This window comes from Macaca mulatta, chromosome 10 (assembly GCF_049350105.2).
Source record: "Macaca mulatta isolate MMU2019108-1 chromosome 10, T2T-MMU8v2.0, whole genome shotgun sequence".
Taxonomy (NCBI): Eukaryota; Metazoa; Chordata; class Mammalia; order Primates; family Cercopithecidae; genus Macaca; species Macaca mulatta.
This window is the reverse complement of record NC_133415.1, coordinates 48322337-48331898: the sequence shown is the minus strand read 5'-3', so window position 1 is coordinate 48331898 and position 9562 is coordinate 48322337.

Genomic DNA, 9562 nt, shown 5'->3' with positions numbered 1-9562 from the left:
AGAACAGATATTTCGGATCCCTTTGAAGACTATAGGGCAAAAGGAAATATCCTCCGATAACAAAGAGAAGGAATCTTTCTGGGAAACTTCTTTGCATTCTGTGAAATCATCTCACAGAGTTACAGCTTTCCCCTAAAGAAGCCTTTCGCTAAGACACTTCTTGTGGAATTGGCAAAGTGATATTTGGAAGCCCATAGAGGGCTATGGTGAAAAAGGAAATATCCTCAGATGAAATCTGGAAAGAAGCTTTCTGAGAAACTGCTTGGTGTTCTGTTAATTCATATCACAGAGTTACATCTGTATTTCGTGGATCTCTTTGCTAGCATTATTTCTGTGGAATCTGAGAACAGATATTTCGGATCCCTTTGAAGACTATAGGGCCAAAGGAATTATCCTCCGATAACAAAGAGAAAGAAGCTTTCTGAGAAACTTCTTTCTGTTCAGTGAAATCATCTCACAGAGTTACAGCTTTCCCCTCAAGAAGAATTTCTCTAAGACAGTTCTTGTGGAATTGGCAAAGTGATATTTGGAAGCCCTTAGAGGGCTATGGTGAAAAAGGAAATATCCTCAGATGAAATTTGGAAACAAGTTTTCTGAGAAACTGCTTGGAGTTCTGTTAATTCATCTCACAGAGTTACATCTGTATTTCGTGGATCTCTTTGCTACCCTTATTTCTGTGGAATCTGAGAACAGATATTTCGGATCTGTTTTAAGACTATAGGGCCAAAGGAAATATCCTCCGATAACAAAGAGAAACAAGGTTTCTGAGAAACTTCTTTGTGTTCTGTGAAATCATCTCACAGAGTTACAGCTTTCCCCTCAGGAAGCCTTTCGCTAAGACACTTCTTGTGGAATTGGCAAAGTGATATTTGGAAGCCCATAGAGGGCTATGGTGAAAAAGGAAATATCCTCAGATGAAATCTGGAAACAAGCTTTCTGAGAAACTGCTTGGTGTTCTGTTAATTCATCTCACAGAGTTACATCTGTATTTCGTGGATCTCTTTGCTAGCCTTATTTCTGTGGAATCTGAGAACAGATATTTCGGATCCCTTTGAAAACTATAGGGCCAAAGGAATTGTCCTCCGATAACAAAGAGAAAGAAGCTTTCTGAGAAACTTCTTTCTGTTCAGTGAAATCATCTCACAGAGTTACAGCTTTCCCCTCAAGAAGCCTTTCGCAAAGACAGTTCTTGTGGAATTGGCAAAGTGATATTTGGAAGCCCATAGAGGGCTATGGTGAAAAAGGAAATATCCTCAGATGAAATCTGGAAAGAAGCTTTCTGAGAAACTGCTTGGTGTTCTGTTAATTCATCTCACAGAGTTACATCTGTATTTCGTGGATCTCTTTGCTAGCCTTATTTTTGTGGAATCTGAGAACAGATATTTCGGATCCCTTTGAAGACTATAGGGCCAAAGGAATTATCCTCCGATAACAAAGAGAAAGAAGCTTTCTGAGAAACTTCTTTCTGTTCTGTGAAATCATCTCACAGTGTTACAGCTTTCCCCTCAAGAAGCCTTTGGCTAAGACAGTTCTTTTGGAATTGGCAAAGTGATATTTGGAAGCCCCTAGAGGGCTATGGTGAAAAAGGAAATATCCTCAGATGAAATCTGGAAAGAAGCTTTCTGAGAAACTGCTTCGTGTTCTGTTAATTCATCTCACAGAGGTACATCTTTATTTCGTGGATCTCTTTGCTAGCCTTATTTCTTTGGAATCTGAGAACAGATATTTCGGATCCCTTTGAAGACTATAGGGCCAAAGGAAATGTCCTCTGATAACAAAGAGAAACAAGCTTTCTGAGAAACTTCTTTGTGTTCTGTGAAATCATCTCACAGAGTTACAGCTTTCCTCTCAAGAAGCCTTTCGCTAAGACAGTTCTTGTGGAATTGGCAAAGTGATATTTGGAAGCCCATAGAGGGCTATGGTGAAAAAGGAAATATCCTCAGATGAAATCTGGAAAGAAGCTTTCTGAGAAACTGCTTGGTGTTCTGTTAATTCATCTCACAGAGTTACATCTGTATTTCGTGGATCTCTTTGCTAGCCTTATTTCTGTGGAATCTGAGAACAGATATTTCGGATCCCTTTGAAGACTATAGGGCCAAAGGAAGTATCCTCTGATAACAAAGAGAAAGAAGCTTTCTGAGAAAGTTCTTTGTGTTCTGTGAAATCATCTCACAGAGTTACAGCTTTCCCCTCAAGAAGCCTTTCGCTAAGACACTTCTTGTGGAATTGGCAAAGTGATATTTGGAAGCCCATACAGGGCTATGGTGGAAAAGGAAATATCCTCAGATGAAATCTGGAAAGAAGCTTTCTGAGAAACTGCTTGGTGTTCTGCTAATTCATCTCACAGAGTTACATCTGTATTTCGTGGATCTCTTTGCTAGCCTTATTTTTGTGGAATCTGAGAACAGATATTTCGGATCGCTTTGAAGACTATAGGGCCAAAGGAAATATCCTCCGATAACAAAGAGAAACAAGGTTTCTGAGAAACTTCTTTGTGTTCTGTGAAATCATCTCACAGAGTTACAGCTTTCCCCTCAAGAAGCCTTTCGCTAAGACACTTCTTGTGGAATTGACAAAGTGATATTTGGAAGCCCATAGAGGGCTATGGTGAAAAAGGAAATATCCTCAGATGAAATCTGGAAAGAAGCTTTCTGAGAAACTGCTTGGTGTTCTCTTAATTCATCTCACAGAGTTACATCTGTATTTCTTGGATCTCTTTGCTAGCCTTATGTCTGTGGAATCTGAGAACAGATATTTCGGATCCCTTTGAAGACTATAGGGCCAAAGGAAATATCCTCCGATAACAAAGAGAAGGAAGCTTTCTGAGAAACTTCTTTGCGTTCTGTGAATTCATCTCACACAGTTACAGCTTTCACCTCAAGAAGCCTTTCGCTAAGACAGTTCTTGTGGAATTGGCAAAGTGAAATTTGAAGCCCATAGAGGGCTATGGTGAAAAAGGAAATATCCTCAGATGAAATCTGGAAAGAAGCTTTCTGAGAAACTGCTTGGTGTTCTGTTAATTCATCTCACAGAGTTACATCTGTATTTCGTGGATCTCTTGCTAGCCTTATTTCTGTGAAACATGAGAACAGATATTTCGGATCCCTTTGAAGACTATAGGGTCAAAGGAAATATCGTCCGATTACAAAGAGAAAGAAGCTTTCTGAGAAACTTCTTTGTGTTCTGTGAAATCAACTCACAGAGTTACAGCTTTCCCCTCAAGAAGCCTTTCGCTAAGACAGTTCTTGTGGAATTGGCAAAGTGATATTTGGAAGCCCATAGAGGGCTATGCTGAAAAAGGAAATATCCTCAGATGAAATCTGGAAAGAAGCTTTCTGAGAAACTGCTTGGTGTTCTGTTAAATCATCTCACAGAGTTACATCTGTATTTCGTGGATCTCTTTGCTAGCCTTATTTCTGTGGAATCTGAGAACAGATATTTCGGATCCCTTTGAAGACTATAGGGCCAAAGGAAGTATCCTTTGATAACAAAGAGAAAGAAGCTTTCTGAGAAAGTTCTTTGTGTTCTGTGAAATCATCTCACAGAGTTACAGCTTTCCCCTCAAGAAGCCTTTCTCTAAGACACTTCTTGTGGAATTGGCAAAGTGATATTTGGAAGCCCATACAGGGCTATGGTGAAAAAGGAAATATCCTCAGATAAAATCTGGAAAGAAGCTTTCTGAGAAACTGCTTGGTGTTCTGCTAATTCATCTCACAGAGTTACATCTGTATTTCGTGGATCTCTTTGCTAGCCTTATTTTTGTGGAATCTGAGAACAGATATTTCGGATTGCTTTGAAGACTATAGGGCCAAAGGAAATATCCTCCGATAACAAAGAGAAACAAGGTTTCTGAGAAACTTCTTTGTGTTCTGTGAAATCATCTCACAGAGTTACAGCTTTCCCCTCAAGAAGCCTTTCGCTAAGACACTTCTTGTGGAATTGGGAAAGTGATATTTGGAAGCCCATAGAGGGCTATGGTGAAAAAGGAAATATCCTCAGATGAAATCTGGAAAGAAGCTTTCTGAGAAACTGCTTAGTGTTCTGTTAATTCATCCCACAGAGTTACATCTGTATTTCTTTGATCTCTTTGCTAGCCTTATTTCTGTGGAATCTGAGAACAGATATTTCGGATCCCTTTGAAGACTATAGGGCCAAAGGAAATATCCTCCGATAACAAATAGAAGGAAGTTTTCTGAGAAACTTCTTTGCGTTCTGTGAAATCATCTCACAGAGTTACAGCTTTCCCCTCAAGAAGCCTTTCGCTAAGACACTTCTTGTGGAATTGGCAACGTGATATTTGGAAGCCAACAGAGGGCTATGGTGAAAAAGGAATTATCCTCAGATGAAATCTGGAAAGAAGCTTTCTGAGAAACTGCTTGGTGTTCTGTTAATTCATCTCACAGAGTTACATCTGTATTTCGTGGATCTCTTTGCTAGCCTTATTTCTGTGGAATCTGAGAACAGATATTTCGGATCCCTTTGAAGACTATAGGGTCAAAGGAAATATCGTCCGATTACAAAGAGAAAGAAGCTTTCTGAGAAACTTCTTTGTGTTCTGTGAAATCAACTCACAGAGTTACAGCTTTCCCCTCAAGAAGCCTTTCGCTAAGACAGTTCTTGTGGAATTGGCAAAGTGATATTTGGAAGCCCATAGAGGGCTATGGTGAAAAAGGAAATATCCTCAGATGAAATCTGGAAAGAAGCTTTCTGAGAAACTGCTTGGTGTTCTGTTAAATCATCTCACAGAGTTACATCTGTATTTCGTGGATCTCTTTGCTAGCCTTATTTCTGTGGAATCTGAGAACAGATATTTCGGATCCCTTTGAAGACTATAGGGCCAAAGGAAGTATCCTCTGATAACAAAGAGAAAGAAGCTTTCTGAGAAAGTTCTTTGTGTTCTGTGAAATCATCTCACAGAGTTACAGCTTTCCCCTCAAGAAGCCTTTCTCTAAGACACTTCTTGTGGAATTGGCAAAGTGATATTTGGAAGCCCATACAGGGCTATGGTGAAAAAGGAAATATCCTCAGATGAAATCTGGAAAGAAGCTTTCTGAGAAACTGCTTGGTGTTCTGCTAATTCATCTCACAGAGTTACATCTGTATTTCGTGGATCTCTTTGCTAGCCTTATTTTTGTGGAATCTGAGAACAGATATTTCGGATTGCTTTGAAGACTATAGGGCCAAAGAAAATATCCTCCGATAACAAAGAGAAACAAGGTTTCTGAGAAACTTCTTTGTGTTCTGTGAAATCATCTCACAGAGTTACAGCTTTCCCCTCAAGAAGCCTTTCGCTAAGACACTTCTTGTGGAATTGGGAAAGTGATATTTGGAAGCCCATAGAGGGCTATGTTGAAAAAGGAAATATCCTCAGATGAAATCTGGAAAGAAGCTTTCTGAGAAACTGCTTAGTGTTCTGTTAATTCATCCCACAGAGTTACATCTGTATTTCTTTGATCTCTTTGCTAGCCTTATTTCTGTGGAATCTGAGAACAGATATTTCGGATCCCTTTGAAGACTATAGGGCCAAAGGAAATATCCTCCGATAACAAAGAGAAGGAAGTTTTCTGAGAAACTTCTTTGCGTTCTGTGAAATCATCTCACAGAGTTACAGCTTTCCCCTCAAGAAGCCTTTCGCTAAGACACTTCTTGTGGAATTGGCAACGTGATATTTGGAAGCCCACAGAGGGCTATGGTGAAAAAGGAATTATCCTCAGATGAAATCTGGAAAGAAGCTTTCTGAGAAACTGCTTGGTGTTCTCTTAATTCATCTCACAGAGTTACATCTGTATTTCGTGGATCTCTTTGCTAGCCTTATTTCTGTGGAATCTGAGAACAGATATTTCGGATCCCTTTGAAGACTATAGGGCCAAAGGAATTATCCTCCGATAAGAAAGAGAAAGAAGCTTTCTGAGAAACTTCTTTCTGTTCTGTGAAATCATCTCACAGAGTTACAGCTTTCCCCTCAAGAAGCCTTTGGCTAAGACAGTTCTTTTGGAATTGGCAAAGTGATATTTGGAAGCCCCTAGAGGGCTATGGTGAAAAAGGAAATATCCTCAGATGAAATCTGGAAAGAAGCTTTCTGAGAAACTGCTTCGTGTTCTGTTAATTCATCTCACAGAGGTACATCTTTATTTCGTGGATCTCTTTGCTAGCCTTATTTCTTTGGAATCTGAGAACAGATATTTCGGATCCCTTTGAAGACTATAGGGCCAAAGGAAATGTCCTCTGATAACAAAGAGAAACAAGCTTTCTGAGAAACTTCTTTGTGTTCTGTGAAATCATCTCACAGAGTTACAGCTTTCCTCTCAAGAAGCCTTTCGCTAAGACAGTTCTTGTGGAATTGGCAAAGTGATATTTGGAAGCCCATAGAGGGCTATGGTGAAAAAGGAAATATCCTCAGATGAAATCTGGAAAGAAGCTTTCTGAGAAACTGCTTGGTGTTCTGTTAATTCATCTCACAGAGTTACATCTGTATTTCGTGGATCTCTTTGCTTGCCTTATTTGTGTGGAATCTGAGAACAGATATTTCGGATCCCTTTGAAGACTATAGGGCAAAAAGAAGTATCCTCTGATAACAAAGAGAAAGAAGCTTTCTGAGAAAGCTCTTTGTGTTCTGTGAAATTGTCTCACAGAGTTACAGCTTTCCCCTCAAGAAGCCTTTCGCTAAGACACTTCTTGTGGAATTGGCAAAGTGATATTTGGAAGCCCATAGAGGGCTATGGTGAAAAAGGAAATATCCTCAGATGAAATCTGGAAAGAAGCTTTCTGAGAAACCGCTTCGTGTTCTGTTAATTCATTTCACAGAGTTACATCTGTATTTCGTGTATCTCTTGCTAGCCTTATTTCTGTGGAATCTGAGAACAGATATTTCGGATCCCTTTGAAGACTGTAGGGCCAAAGGAAATATCCTCCGATTACAAAGAGAAAGAAGCTTTCTGAGAAACTTCTTTTTGTTCTGTGAAATCAACTCACAGAGTTACAGCTTTCCCCTCAAGAAGCCTTTCGCTAAGACAGTTCTTGTGGAATTGGCAAAATGATATTTGGAAACCCATAGAGGGTTATGGTGAAAAAGGAAATGTCCTCAGATGAAATCTGGAAAGAAGCTTTCTGAGAAACTGCTTGGTGTTCTGTTAATTCATCTCACAGAGTTACATCTGTATTTCGTGGATCTCTTTGCTAGCCTTATTTTTGTGGTATCTGAGAACAGATATTTCCGATCCCTTTGAAGACTACAGGGCCAAAGGAAATATCCTCCGATAACAAAGAGAAGGAAGCTTTCTGAGAAACTTCTTTGCGTTCTGTGAAATCATCTCACAGAGTTACAGCTTTCCCCTCAAGAAGCCTTTCGCTAAGACAGTTCTTTTGGAATTGGCAAAGTGATATTTGGAAGTCCATAGAGGGCTATGGTGAAAAAGGAAATATCCTCAGATGAAATCTGGAAACAAGCTTTCTGAGAAACTGCTTGGTGTTCTGTTAATTCATCTCACAGAGTTACATCTGTATTTCGTGGATCTCTTTGCTAGCCTTATTTCTGTGGAATCTGAGAACAGATATTTCGGATCCCTTTGAAGACTATAGGGCAAAAAGAAGTATCCTCGGATAACAAAGAGAAAGAAGCTTTCTGCGAAAGCTCTTTGTGTTCTGTGAAATTATCTCACAGAGTTACAGCTTTCCCCTCAAGAAGCCTTTCGCTAAGACACTTCTTGTGGAATTGGCAAAGTGATATTTGGAAGCCCATAGAGGGCTATGGTGAAAAAGGAAATATCCTCAGATGAAATCTGGAAAGAAGCTTTCTGAGAAACTGCTTGGTGTTCTCTTAATTCATCTCACAGAGTTACATCTATATTTCTTGGATCTCTTTGCTAGCCTTATGTCTGTGGAATCTGAGAACAGATATTTCGGATCCCTTTGAAGACTATAGGGCCAAAGGAAATATCCTCCGATAACAAAGAGAAGGAAGCTTTCTGAGAAATTTTTTGCATTCTGTGAAATCATCTCACACAGTTACAGCTTTCCCCTCAAGAAGCCTTTCGCTAAGACAGTTCTTGTGGAATTGGCAAAGTGATATTTGGAAGCCCTTAGAGGGCTATGGTGAAAAAGGAAATATCCTCAGATGAAATCTGGAAAGAAGCTTTCTGAGAAACTGCTTGGTGTTCTGTTAATTCATCTCACAGAGTTACATCTGTATTTCGTGGATCTCTTGCTAGCCTTATTTCTGTGGAATCTGAGAACAAATATTTCGGATCCCTTTGAAGACTATAGGGCCAAAGGAAATATCCTCCGATAACAAAGAGAAGGATGCTTTCTGAGAAACTTCTTTGCGTTCTGTAAAATCATCTCACAGAGTTACAGCTTTCCCCTCAAAAAGCGTTTCGCTAAGACACTTCTTGTGGAATTGGCAAAGTGATATTTGGAAGCTCATAGAGGGCTATGTTGAAAAAGGAAATATGCTCAGATGAAATCTGGAAAGAACCTTTCTGAGAAACTGCTTCGTGTTCTGTTAATTCATCTCACAGAGTGGCATCTGTATTTCGTGGATCACTTTGCTAGCCTTATTTCTGTGGAATCTGAGAACAGATATTTCGGATCCCTTTGAAGACTATAGGGCCAAAGGAAATATCCTCAGATTACAAAGAGAAAGAAGCTTTCTGAGAAACTTCTTTGTATTCTGTGAAATCAACTCACAGAGTTACAGCTTTCCCCTCAAGAAGCCTTTCGCTAAGACAGTTCTTGTGGAATTGGCAAAGTGATATTTGGAAGCCCATAGAGGGCTATGGTGAAAAAGGAAATATCCTCAGATAGCATCAGGAAAGAAGCTTTCTGAGAAACTGCTTGGTGTTCTCTTAATTCATCTCACAGAGTTACATCTGTATTTCGTGGTTCTCTTTGCTAGCCTTATTTCTGTGGAATATGAGAACAGATATTTTAGATCCCTTTGAAGACTATAGGGCCAAAGGAAATATCCTCCGATAAAAAAGAGAAAGAAGCTTTCTGAGAAACTTCTTTGTGTTCTGTGATTCATCTCACAGAGTTACAGCTTTCCCCTCAAGAAGCCTTTCGCTAAGACAGTTCTTGTGGAATTGGCAACGTGATATTTGGAAGCCCATAGAGGGCTATGCTGAAAAAGTAAATATACTCAGATGAAATCTGGAAAGAAGCTTTCTGAGAAACTGCTAAGTGTTCTGTTAATTCATCTCACAGAAATACATCTGTGTATCGTGGTTCTCTTTGCTAGCCTTATTTCTGTGAAATCTGAGAACAGATATTTCGGATCCCTTTGAAGACTATAGGGCCAAAGGAAATATCGTCCGATTACAAAGAGAAAGAAGCTTTCGGAGAAACTTCTTTGTGTTCTGTGAAATCAACTCACAGAGTTACAGCTTTCCACTCAAGAAGCCTTTCGCTAAGACAGTTCTTGTGGAATTGGCAAAGTGATATTTGGAAGCCCATAGAAGGCTATGGTGAAAAATAAAATATCCTCAGATGAAATCTGGAAAGAAGCTTTCTGAGAAACTGCTTGGTGTTCTGTTAATTCATCTCACAGAGTTACATCTGTATTTCG